We start from the raw sequence: 12,787 nt of genomic DNA on the forward strand, positions 1-12,787 counted from the left end.
AAGATTCTTTCCTGTCTTCATATTGCTTAGACTGTAGTTAAAGCACTAATTTATACAATAAAAGTGTTTATAGACTATGATAAGTGCTTTTCTAGATATAGGAGTTAAAGGCTCTGAAGAGAGAGTAATTTACATTGCCTGAAGAATAGGGAAAACTTCACGAACCTGATTTCACTAGAGTTGCATTTTGAAGTTGTGGAAATTCATGGTATATTCAGGAAATGTTGTCTTCTCTAGGATGGAATATGAAGTTAATGGGAAATAGTGGCAGAAAGGCAGATCAACGTCATATTATATTACAAAGGGCCTTAAATTCCTTGCTAAGAAAATCAGAGTGAACACTTTCAGGAAAAAGCAGAAGAATCCCATAATTATTTCTACCTCTTAGGTAACTTTCAGCAGTGTCAAGGGTAGACTTGAGAATCACAATGAAGTTTCTTTTTTCTCTGTTTTTGACCCTGTAATCATGGGAGTAGAGATCAGGAGTTTCTCCTCTGGAGACTCAATGGGGTGCTACTCTAATAGATGGAAAGACAAGGGATTAAAATAGAAACGTTTCAGTGACAATAGAGAGCTGGGACAGATGAAAAGACTTCAGGGATACAGCATGGTGAATATGTCACTTGCACTCTATATGATTCTGTCACCTCAAATAATAGGTAAGCTGTGACTCACCCTGGCAAATGGCATGTGTGGGGGCTGTTTCCTAACCTAACACTGTACTTTAGACACACATTCATTTGGGTGCCCATTAGATCGCTAGATTCCTTCAGGCAGAGATCGTATCTTTTCATTTTGGTATGCCTAAAGCCTTCCAATGACAGGTCACAAGGTGGGCTGGATGTGTGTTGAAAGAGTGGAAAATAGGCATTCCTAAACGAAGATGACAAGCTATCTCTGAGTGTAAGCATTCGCTGTTGTTGTTTTGTTTTTTTCTCCTTTTTTTTGTTTTTTTTTTGAGGTGTCTCGCTCTGTCACCAGGCTGCAGTGGAGTGGTGTGATCTCAACTCGCTGCAACCTTTGCCTCCCGTGTTCGAGCAATTCTCCTGCCTCAGCTTCCGTAAGTGCTGGGATTACAGGTGTGCGCCACCACACCATCTCTACTAAAATACTAATTTTTGTATTTTTGGTAGAGATGGAGTTTCGCCATGTTGGCCAGGCTGGTCTCCAACTCCTGACCTCAGGTGATCTGCCTGCCTTTGCCTCCCCAAGTACTGGGATTTCAGGCGTGAGCCACTGCGCCCGGCTTTAGTTTAAGCATTTGCATTAACGGCCCAATGACAGCAAGACAGTATGTTCGTTGATCAGGGTTCAACCTAACGCTTCCTCGCATTTTTAAAAACAGCTTTTATTTGGTAAACTTCCCATCTGACAAATAGCCATAGAGGCTAGAGTACTAGCTTCAAAGTACCTTTTTTCCTTCGCTGATTTTACCGAGCGGCTCTGCGCCATTAAGTGTTCTGAGAAGAAGTTAGAAAAGGGGAAGTACCAGTTTCCATATCAATTTGATGGTGACAGCGAACCGGATTCAAGTCCCTAATTATCTCCACTGCACGCCGGCGTTCCGGAATGAAAACTCTGACGTTCCAATATCCGGCTGGACCCCCAGTGTGTTGCCGTGGATCGATTACTTTTGCCTGGCTGGCAGATACCTCTCAGGAGAGCCCCGGACAGCCATTGGCCCAGGAATGGCGGCGGGTCCGTGACGTCCTCATCTCGGCAGGCGCTTGGGTCGCTGAGACTCTGGAGGCCGCGCTGGGTCGGCTTGGCAGGTGTCCAGCTAGCTGGAGTTGTAGTCACTTTTGCACCCGAAGCAGGGCGCGCCTTGCGCTAGACCACGATCCTGTGCTATGGAGTCCCATGATGGTGTGGTGTTTGAGAGGCGGCAGCCAGGAGGCAAGTGTGTGTAGCTGGGGCATTTGGAAGGGTTGGGGCCACCTGCTGGGCCGGCTGGAGACTGCGGGAAATCGCTACTGCGTGAGGCCAGGACAGGGACCCTGCCTAGATGGGCTGAGAGTTTTTAGACCGTTCTTTTTCTTGTCAAGGTTGAGGGACTGGCAAGAGACAACAAAGTCAACTGACATAAGTGTCAGATTTTAACCCAAGTCTTGATGATTACAAAACCTGCATTTTTCTTATTACAGCAGGACACTTCCTGGGATCACTAGGACTAAATGTGGCTCTTTAACTGTACAATTTTCGACATCTCCCACGGGTCAGTTTCCTGGTCTGTGAAATGGGCTTATTCGTACTTCACATCGTTGTAGAGATATATAAAGTGCTTAGCCCAGTGTCTGCCTAATGGTGGGGGCTCCCAAAGTGATAGCTGTGTTGTCATTTGTTTCTACAGCTCTTTTGTATGTACCTTTAGTATATTACTGTTGCCATGATCTTAGATTTTGTTTCTTATGTAATTCTGTCCCCTTCTACCCTGAAAGCCCTGAGGAAAAGGACCTTGTCCCACTGATAAAGGGAATGTAGGTTGACTTAGGTATACATGGAAAGATTAAACCTTGGAATTTGACAGACCCTAGTTGGAATACAAACAGTTCCTTTATGTGCTTTTTTCCACCCCAAATGGGCAAGTTGTTTGCTTTTGCAACCCTCAATCTTGCCCATAAAGCTTTGAAACAGGAGCTAGGCCTTCCAGTGTGAATTAAGTTTAATTGTACTAACAAGGCCACTTTATTTACACACAACATAAGAGTTACTTTTGGAAGGATTATGAGTCTTATCTTGCTAGGTTGCCAAATATACTAATTAATTTGTTGGCACAAATGGAGCCAGGAAGACCAAAAACATTAGATTCAATGTTATTTGTTCCAAGAAAACTACTTCCTAGAGTGAACTCAAGTAATAGGTCTTTTTCCATATAGGAATCTTGTGTAAAAACAGTATATTATCACATAAATGCCATAATTACTATAATATCTTCAAGATGGATTTTTTCTTTAGTAAATATTAGTAATCTTTGTGCAACAATATGCTGAAGAAGGCTTTAAGTACCAGGTATAAATGCCCATCAATGGAAGATTGGATAAAGAAAATGTGGTACATATATGCTATGGAATACTATGCAGCCATAGAAAAGAATGAGATCATGTCCTTTGCAGGAACATGGAGCTGGAGGCCATTATCCTTAGCAAACGAACACAGGAAAACCAAATACCACATGTTCTCACTTATAAGTGGGAGCTAGCTGATGAGAACACATGAACACGAAGGGAATAACACACACTGGGGCCTACTTGAGAGTGGAGAGTGGGAGGAGGGAGAGGATCGGAAAAAGTATCTATTGGGTACTAGGCTTAGTAGCTGGGTGATGAAATAGTCTGTGCAACAAACCCCTGTGACACAAGTTCACCTACATAACAAACCTGAACATGTACCCCGAACCTGAAATAAAAGTTTTTTAAAAATAGAGCACCAGGTATATGGTGATAATCTTCTCCTTTTCTTCTTGATAAACCTTTTGAAAAAATATTGAATTTTCTGCTTCAACTTCTTCTTTATCCCATAAATTCCTCTATCACCAGTGACCTACTACTTTTCAAATCTAATACTTTCTCATTTTGGTCTACCCTGACTGTTCTACAGTACATGCTCCTTATGCACACTCTCTGCTTTTTAAAAACTTATCTTACATATAACCATTATGCTTAGGCTTCTTATAGCATGGTGCTGGGTTCCCAGAGGGAGCTTCTTTGGGAGGTAAAATCTGGAGACTGAGTTCCACGTGAACAGGTGAAAGCTTTTTTTTTTTTTTTAATTTTTATTGCATTTTATTATTTTATATTTTTACCTCACTTCAGAAGTAATCAGGTTCATTTCTGTTGCACTCCGGTAGTTACAAACAACCACCAAGTCCAGCCAAGCCCAGATTCAAGGGTAGGGTAATTGAGATTCCATCTCTTGGTGGCAGAATGGTAAGGTTACATAGCATAAGAAAATGTGGGATATTGAATGATATATGTAATCTCTCAATTTACTGGGATTTCCTTGGAGTCCATTAGCAGATTGCCATTCCTTTTCATCATGCTCTGTTTTCTGAATGCCAACTAGGAAATTTTCCACCATGCACAGATTGCTTTTCACCACTGGATAAACATTGCTTGAAATTATGTTGATAGGCAGGTGCCATTTTGAATGTAACAAGAATTTTGATATTGCTGTGGTAGTCTCCTAATGTGGGCTTTACAGCCAGCAAGAACATGCTTCATATTCAAGTTAACTTTGGTTTGCTATAATGTAGTTAGGTTAAGAGAAAGTTTCAGCAGAAAGGTGAAAAACCTAACTCTGTCCACCTCCGAGGTAATCCTATTTTCCATGGACAATTATACCCCTAGACATGCACGTGTACCTCAATATCTTCTCAGCTCACAGTGTTTTCCAAATTCCATGTCCCACTTTCTATTTTTTGCAATATCTGTGTACCACCCTACTACCTAGATTTTTGTTGTGTTAACAAGCTACCGCAAACTTAATGGCTAAAATAATACAAATTTATTATTTTACAGTTCTTGAAGTCAGAAATCTGACATAGGTGTCACTGGGCCAAAAGGAAGGTGTCATCAGGGCTTCTGGAGAATCAGTGAGAAAATTTCTTTGCCACTTCCAGCTTCTGGAGGCTGCCCTCATTCTTTGTTTGCATTTTTCTTCTATTTCCAAGGGCAGTGATGGCAACTTTAATCCGTCTCATATCACTTCACTCTGACCTCCACTTCTGCCTCCATTTTTCACCTTTAAGGACCCTCATGATTACATTGGGACCTCCAGGATAATCCAGGATAATCCTTCTATCTTGAAGTCATCCATCAGCAACCTTTATTCCATCTTCAACCTTAATTCCTTTCTGCCATGTAAAATAACGTATTTACTTTCCAGGGCTTATAAGGCAGATATCTGCCTACAATAAGATTTTTATTATTTTGGAGATATGTATATCTCAACACACCAAAATACTTGAAAAGCAATTGTAAAGGCATCTACAAGTTACCACTTAACCCTTAGGTTCTTTTCAACCTTCATAATATCTGAAGCACTACTGTATTAGTCCATATTCATGCTGCTGATAAAGACATACCCAAAGCTGGGAACAAAAGAGATTTAATTGGACTTACAGTTCCACATGGCTGAGGAGGCCTCAGAATCATGGTGGGAGGTGAAAGGCACTTCTTACATGGCAGTGGCAAGAGAAAATGAGGAGGAAGCAAAAGTGGAAACCCCTGATAAACCCATCAGATCTTGTGAGACTTACTATCACACATGAGAATAGCACAGGAAAGATGGGCCCCCATGATTCAATTACCTCCCCCTGGGTACCTCCCACAACTCATGGGAATTCTGGGAGACACAATTCAAGCTGAGATTTGATTGTGGACACAGCCAAACCATATCAACTATGAACCAATGAGATCTTAAGTAGAATTCTCTACCTATCAGATAGGCAAAGATGAACGCATTTGACAATGTACGTAATTAATGAAAATGTGTAGAATGTGCATATGCACATTCACTGTTGTTATTAATTAATTTGATATAAATTTGGTAAGTGTACCAAAACTTAAAATAGCTATTCTTTTTGGCCCAACATTTCTACCTCTGCAAAATAAATATTGAGATGTTCTTTACAATATTGTTTATAATTTTGAAGAAAAGAAAAAAGAGATAGTCTCTCTCTCTATATATAAATATATAGATATATCATAATTTATATATACCATATATACCTGGCACACACATATCTCTGATATATGTATATAGAGGTATATATAAATTATGATATATCCATATGTTAATACCTATCCCCTTAAAAATGTGTGGGTAGAGGACTTCTAGTTTTGTCCAAGATGAAGTATCCCCATTCCTCCCTAGTATTCCCCTTTGCAACTCAAAAACCCTGGACTTAACAAACAAATATAGGAAGACTCTGAAAGATGGAAAGAAGATGATGACAGACTGCCTAGGGGCTTCATAAAACTTGATTAAGAACTGAGATGAAGGCTGGGTGTGGTGCCTCACACCTGTAATCCCAGCACTTTGCAAGGCAGAGGCAGGCAGATCACAAGGTCAGGAGTTCAAGACCAGCCTGACCAACATGGTGAAATCCCATCTCTACTAAAAATACAAAAATTAACCGGGTGTGGTGCTGCATGCCTGTAATCCAAGCTACTGGGGAGGCTGAGGCAGCAGAATCGCTTGAACCCAGGAGGTGAAGGTTATAGTGAGCCGAGATTGTGCCACTGCACTCCAGCCTGGGTGACAGAGTGAGACTCCATCTCAAAAAACAAAACAAAACAAAAAAAGAACTGAGGTGAAGTAGTCACCTAGCTTCTGAAAAATGGATAATTTCTCTCAATTCTTGTTTCATGAAGACATTTTGGTAAACAGCAAAGAGTCTTTTCCCAACCAAAAAAAAAAGATCCTTAGGGATAAATGGCAAATTCACATCATCTCAGACATCTGCATATTTACTTCTCAGTTTTAGAGTGGATACACTTGTGGGACGTGCATCCTAGGATGGCAGAAAACCAGATGTAGTCCCTGGAATCCCCAGGCTTCTAAAGAAACATTCTTATTATAAAACTATTTCCATGTAAGTGAGTGAAAAATATAGACATCATTTTAATTAACACATCTCTAGCTCTACTTGAAAAGCATTTAAAGAGGTTGGTAGGACACTTGACTCCCTTAGCAGTTGCTGAGCAAATCCTCTGAAAAGCAGTGGAATTTGAATAGCTCAGAGGATGGTAGAGAAGGAACATAAGGATTTTGGAAAAGAAGGATATAAAGAATCCATCATGATCCTCTTTAGCAGGGCATGCCAGGGCAAGGAATGGGGCTCTCAGTGGACTCTGTCTTCCTGGATCATTTTGTTCACTCGTATAATATACTTAGTTTTTGAAACTATAGTTATTCACTTCGGAATTACTCTGGGAATCAAGGAGAGTGGGTCCACCCGTGTCAAATGCTTCTGAGATGTGATGTGAGAAGAGGATACAGAATCAATCACTGAGTTTGGCAACATGGAGGTCATCAGGAACCTTTACTGAGGAAGAATAGGCATGAAGCTTCGTTGGAGTGGATTGAAGAAAGAATGGAAAGTAAGGAAGTGAAAACAGTGGGTACGGGGAACTTCTGAGAAATATTTTGTGGTTAAGGGGGATGGAGAAGTAGACTGGTATCCAGAAAGAGAAGATTAATTTGGTTAGGGTCATTAATATGGTTTGGATTTGTGTCCCTACCCAAATCATATTACCCAACTTTTGATCCCCAACAGTAATTATAATATTGGAGGTGGGGCCTGGTGGAAGGTGATTGGATCATGGGAGTGGATTTCTCATGAATAGTTTAGCACCATTCCTCTTGGTACTGTGCTTGAGATAGCGAGTGAGTTCTCGTGAGATCTAATTATTTAAAAGTGCGTAGCACCTCCCACCTTGCTCTCCTGCTTTTACTTCTGCCATGTGAGACATCTGCTCCTCCTTTGCCTTCTGCCATGATTGGAAGCTTCCTGAGGCTGTTCCAGAAGCAGAAGCTGCTATACTTCCTGTGCAGCCTGCAGAACCTAAGCCAATTAAACCTCTTTTCTTTGTAAATTACCCAGTCTCAGGTATTTCTTTATAGCAATGTGAGAATGGACAAATACAGTCATATTATGGAGAACCTTTTTTACATTGGCAAAGGGTAACCCTGAAGATTTCAAAATCAGAAAATTTGTTAAAAGTGTAGGTTTGGGCTGGCTGTGATGGCCCACGCCTATAATCCCAGGACTTTGGGAGGCCAGGGCAGGGAGATTGCTTGAGCTCAGGAGTTTGAGGTCAGCCTGGGCAATGTGGTGAGACTCCATCTCTATTTATAAAAAAAAAAAAAAATAACAGGAAGGGTAGGCTTGGAAATGTGAATGTGGCACGAATAACTTGAAGGAAAGGGTAACATTGAGAGACTGGTAGAGCAGATGCAGCAGTAGTCTAAGAATAAAGGGGTAAGAATATGAGCCTGGGTGGTGGCCACCAGGATGGAAATGAACAAACAGAAATAAGGGCCATTATAGAAAATAGTGATATTTGCTGAAGAACTTTGAGCAGTGTGCTCTAATCACTCGCTCAGAGATGAAAATGTGGGCCTGAAAGGGATCTTAGTTAACTCATTTTACAGAAAAGGAAGAAACAGTTCCAGAGAAAGGAAGAGGTAAAGCATATATTTTACATAAAAGAATCGGCTGGGTGCGGTGGCTCATGCCAGTAATCCCAGAACTTTCGGAGGCCAAGGCAGGTGAATCATGAGGTCAGGAGTTTGAGACCAGCCTGACCAATCTGGTGAAACCCCATCTCTACTAAAAATAAAAAAATTAGCTGGGTGTGGTGGCATGTGCCTGTAATCCCAGCTATTTGGGAGGCAGAGGCAGGAGAATTGCTTGAAACTAGGAGGTGGAGGTTGCAGTGAGCTAAGACCACACCATTGCGCTCCAGCCTGGGCAACAGAGGGAGACTCAAAAAAAAAAGAAAGAAATTAAGTGTACACATAAATGTAGCCAGGCACAGTGGTTCACAGCTGTAATCCCAGCACAGGGCTAGGTGGGCAGATTGCTTGAGCCCAGGAGTTCGTGACAAGCCTGGGCAACATGATGAAACCTTGGCTCTACAAAAAGTACAGAACTTGGCCAGGCATGGTGGTGCACTACTTGGGAGGCTGAAGTGGGAGGATCGCTAGAGCCTGGGGAGGTTGAAGCTGCAGTGAGCTATGATCACACCACTGCACTCCAGCCTGGGCAACACAGCAAGACCCTGTCTCAGAAAAAAAGAGTTAATAAAAGTATACACATCAATTTACTTATTTATGTGTTCAGATCATAGTTGTTGCTGAGAACGTCAAGTTAGGGGTCCTGGATAACATCGTCTGAGCACTTTGCTTCTTGGTCTTCAACAGCCCCATTGCAAAGGGCAGCACTTGAGGATATCTCCATTTGTGTCTCTTACATGTAGCCCAGAGGGCAGGACCATTGTACACATGAGCAAAACTCACCCTTTGCTCTGGTGAATGTCAGTTTAAACTGCTGGGCTCTTGGGCCTTTGCTCTCCAGTTGTATTCTGTGGTCATCTTGAACGTGTCAGCTTTCACACTCTTCTCTACACATCTCTGGTCCTCAGCTGACCAACTCTCCTGACATTCCTTCCTGTTGGTGCTGGCTTGCTCTCTGCCTCCAAAGATATTTAGAGTTCAGGCACCTGTCCTCCTTGTTGCTACCACCCAGAGAGGCTCACTTCTGAATTAGCTCTGTTTGTAAGGAAGCACTATCTAGCCCTTTGGAAGGGGAGCTGCTTAGGCTCTGGTGGCACAGCACCTTAATGTTTCATGTTCCCCACATTCTAGTCTTCCTGTGTGCACAGATCCTTCCTTAAAGGGACGGGGGAGGCTGAGTGAAGGCATGTTCAAGGGCAGACTCACATGGCATTGGGCACACTGCCACTGCCGTGCAGTCATCACTGTTAACTCCACCACAGGCTGTCTAGTTCCTTCATTACTTATGGAGACCCGCTTTCCCTCCCTCTAGCTTGGCTACTCTCACCATCAGGTAGGAATGAATATATTTTAATTCTAAATGTAAACCCCAATAGTTATTTCCCAGAGGCTTCTGAGCTACACATAAAGCCAAGAATGTGACTAGGCTTATGTTGTGTGGAATCATCCATTCAAGGAAAATTAAGAGAAACTTTGTCAGGAAGTCTCCTCTAACCGGCACTCATCTACTACCTTGGGCAGATTATTGAACCATTCTAGGTCTCACGTTCCTCATCTGGTGAAGATGAAGTGAATAAATATAGAAAAGCCTTTAGAATAATGCCTGGCATTTTGGCTCTGTTCCAAATAAGGAGGGGGGTGTAGTCACATGAGATGTTGATATACACGCACAGCCGCTTCGATGGATAGAGATCCACTTGGCCAAAGCCTTGCAGAAGTGAAACTAAAGTTTGGGTGAAAATGTTTCCAGATGCTGCCACTCCTTTCACATTTAGTTTTTTTTCCTGGAGGCCCTGAGTATGAGTGCTGCCTACAGAAAGAATCTGCACTCCTCTTAGCCAGGAGAAAGAAGGCAAGTGACATTAGGGCAGCAAAGCTTGCTGAGGAGGAGAGATAGGGAAAATGTGAGTGCAGACAGCCTAGGACTGCTGTTTGAGATCTCCATCTCACCTGGGACCTTATCTGCAAGGTTGCTTTATGTGCATGAACACTATGCGGTGGGAGTAATGAGGCCTTTAAAAGGCAGGCTGCCATCTATGGAAGACAGTGAAAGAACCCTGTGAGAAAGAAAGTGAACAAGGAGCATCATATGTAACCAAGGAAACAGTGCCGAATAGCCCCTGCTGGGCCTTACCGAGAGGAAGCTGGCTGGAACCAGAGCAACGGGTAGAATGGGGAGGTGTTTATAAAGTACAGATACTCGGCCGGGCGCGGTGGCTCAAGCCTGTAATCCCAGCACTTTGGGAGGCCGAGGCGGGTGGATCACGAGGTCAAGAGATCGAGACCATCCTGGTCAACATGGTGAAACCCCGTCTCTACTAAAAATACAAAAAATTAGCTGGGCATGGTGGCGCGTGCCTGTAATCCCAGCTACTCAGGAGGCTGATGCAGGAGAATTGCCTGAACCCAGGAGGCGGAGGTTGCGGTGAGCCGAGATCGCGCCATTGCACTCCAGCCTGGGTAACAAGAGTGAAACTCTGTCTCAAAAAAAAAAAAAAAAGTACAGATACTCAGCTTTCTCTTTGTTTATGAACTCTCAGATGGAATAAAGAAACTTGGAACCGTGTGTGTGTGTGTGTGTGTGTGTGTGTGTGTGTGTGTGTGTTTGTGTGTGAGACAGACACAGAGAGAGAGGGAATATGAATGAACAAGTTGGGGTGATCTTTAACATATGGCTGTGGGAAATAGAAAAGTTCTTTTTAAAGTTTCCTTTCTTGTTAAACTGTGCTAACAGCTTTGTTAAGCCCTAACCTATATAGCTGTTAAACATCCCATGCTTACAGGCATGTCGTACATTCTGTGTCCTTGTACTTTAACCAAGATATCTCTGCTGGACGTGCTCACAGGCATGTCCCAGCTCTCCATGGCTTTTATCTGTTTAGAAAAATTTTAAATTATTAGTCAATCAGGTTTTAGTTTAAATTGTAAGGTCTGGCTCCAGCCAGTGGAGATCAGACATAGCAGGAAGGACAACCCCAAATGCATCAGGGATAAATTTGTGTGTTTTCCTTTGTTCATTGTACTCTCCTGGCACGATGGCTAGTGAGGGTACCTTTCCTGCAGTCCAGGAAGTAAAAATTGCGTTGCTGAAAGATCCTTTGTCTGAGTGCTAATTTTTCTTGCAGTACCAAGCATCTATTTCCAACAATGGCTAAGTCTGATTTAAACCCCATTCCTGAATTGCAGAAATTCCAAATCCCTCACTAAGATTTCTATTAATTTCTAGGTGGGCCCATGTCTGCTAGAATCCCCCATTGACTCCACATTCCGATTCCACTGAGTGCATTTCATTTCTAGATAATTTCCACACCCTGTTTACCAGCCTGCTGAAGTTAGAATCTGGGTTTACCTCTTAGCTGCTGTGTGACCTTGGACAAATCACTTAACCTCTCTGTGCTTCTGGTGCCTCACTCACAAAATGGAGAAAATATAATTGCTTACCTTATAGGTTTGCATTGAGTATTATTAAATAAGATAGTTACTATAAAGCATTTAAATATGTTAGTGTATGTATGGTGCTTAGAATTCCACTTGGCATATAATCAACATTTTTACATTATTATTGAGCTGATTATTATGCATTAAAACAGATGTTGAGCTCAGCCTCTTTTCTTTCTTTCCACTCAAAACAGCCCTCTCAAAAGGGTCTATGTGTGTTTGCGTGTGTGTTTATGTGTGTGTAGAGAAGACTTTATTAAATATTGGAGTGATGAAGACATTTTCATTTCATTTGTGCCAACAATGTGTAATTTCAGGGTATATAGTTAATAGTTCTTTTCCCAAAAGTTCTTCAGACATTTCCAGTTTAAACTCACCATTTTCTCATTCTTTCTGCATTCCACATTTCTAATCTTTGTGAATGCAAAGTAATTTAGCTACTTGTTACTTCACCTTTAGCTCTATGTTCTCAGGGTCTCGTCTTCCACCCCCAACCTGTTTATCAAGAATTGCCTTAAGCGTAGATAGTTCCTTTGTACATATCATGCAGTAGATAGAGTTCCCAGTGGTTCTCATGAATTGTTTAATATCGAAGTATGTTGAAAGCAATCTGATTATTTTATCATTTGAACTTTTCTCTAGTGCAGTTTTCTCTAAATCCACATTTGTACACTTTAGGCTGCAAAAGTAATACCAGAGACTGTGAGCCCCTAGAGAGCAAAGATCAAATTACTTACAGTGTTATACTCACAGCAGTACCCAGTCAGTGGCTCAAAAATTGATATACACTTGTATGTCACTGTCCCTATCTTTTTTTTTTTTGAGTTGGAGTCTTGCACTATCGCCAGGCTGGAGTGCAGTGGCACGATCTCAGCTCACTGCAACATCTGCCTCCTGGGTTCAAGCAAGTCGCCTGCCTCAGCCTCCTGAGTAGCTGGGACTACAAGCACGGGCCACCATGCCTGGCTAATTTTTTGTATTTTAGTAGAGATGGGGTTTCACCACGTTGGTCAAGATGGTCTCTATCTCCTGACCTCGTGATCCGCCCACCTCAGCCTCTCAAGAGGCTGGGGTTACAGGCATGAGCCACCACACCTGGCCATCTGTG

At 42.3% G+C, this 12,787-nt stretch overlaps 1 long non-coding RNA gene across 1 annotated transcript; it reads left to right on the plus strand.

Moving 5' to 3' along the window:
* The first annotated feature begins 8,763 nt into the window (after positions 1 to 8,763).
* LOC116528512 lies at positions 8,764 to 12,490 on the plus strand. The gene is made up of 2 exons (XR_004259074.1): positions 8,764 to 10,431; positions 10,743 to 12,490. It is a non-coding gene; the product is annotated as an uncharacterized LOC116528512 (long non-coding RNA).
* The last annotated feature ends 297 nt before the right edge of the window (positions 12,491 to 12,787 follow it).

This window comes from Sapajus apella, unplaced genomic scaffold, assembly GCF_009761245.1.
Source record: "Sapajus apella isolate SASKATOON/1434 unplaced genomic scaffold, GSC_monkey_1.0 scaffold59, whole genome shotgun sequence".
Lineage (NCBI taxonomy): Eukaryota > Metazoa > Chordata > Mammalia > Primates > Cebidae > Sapajus > Sapajus apella.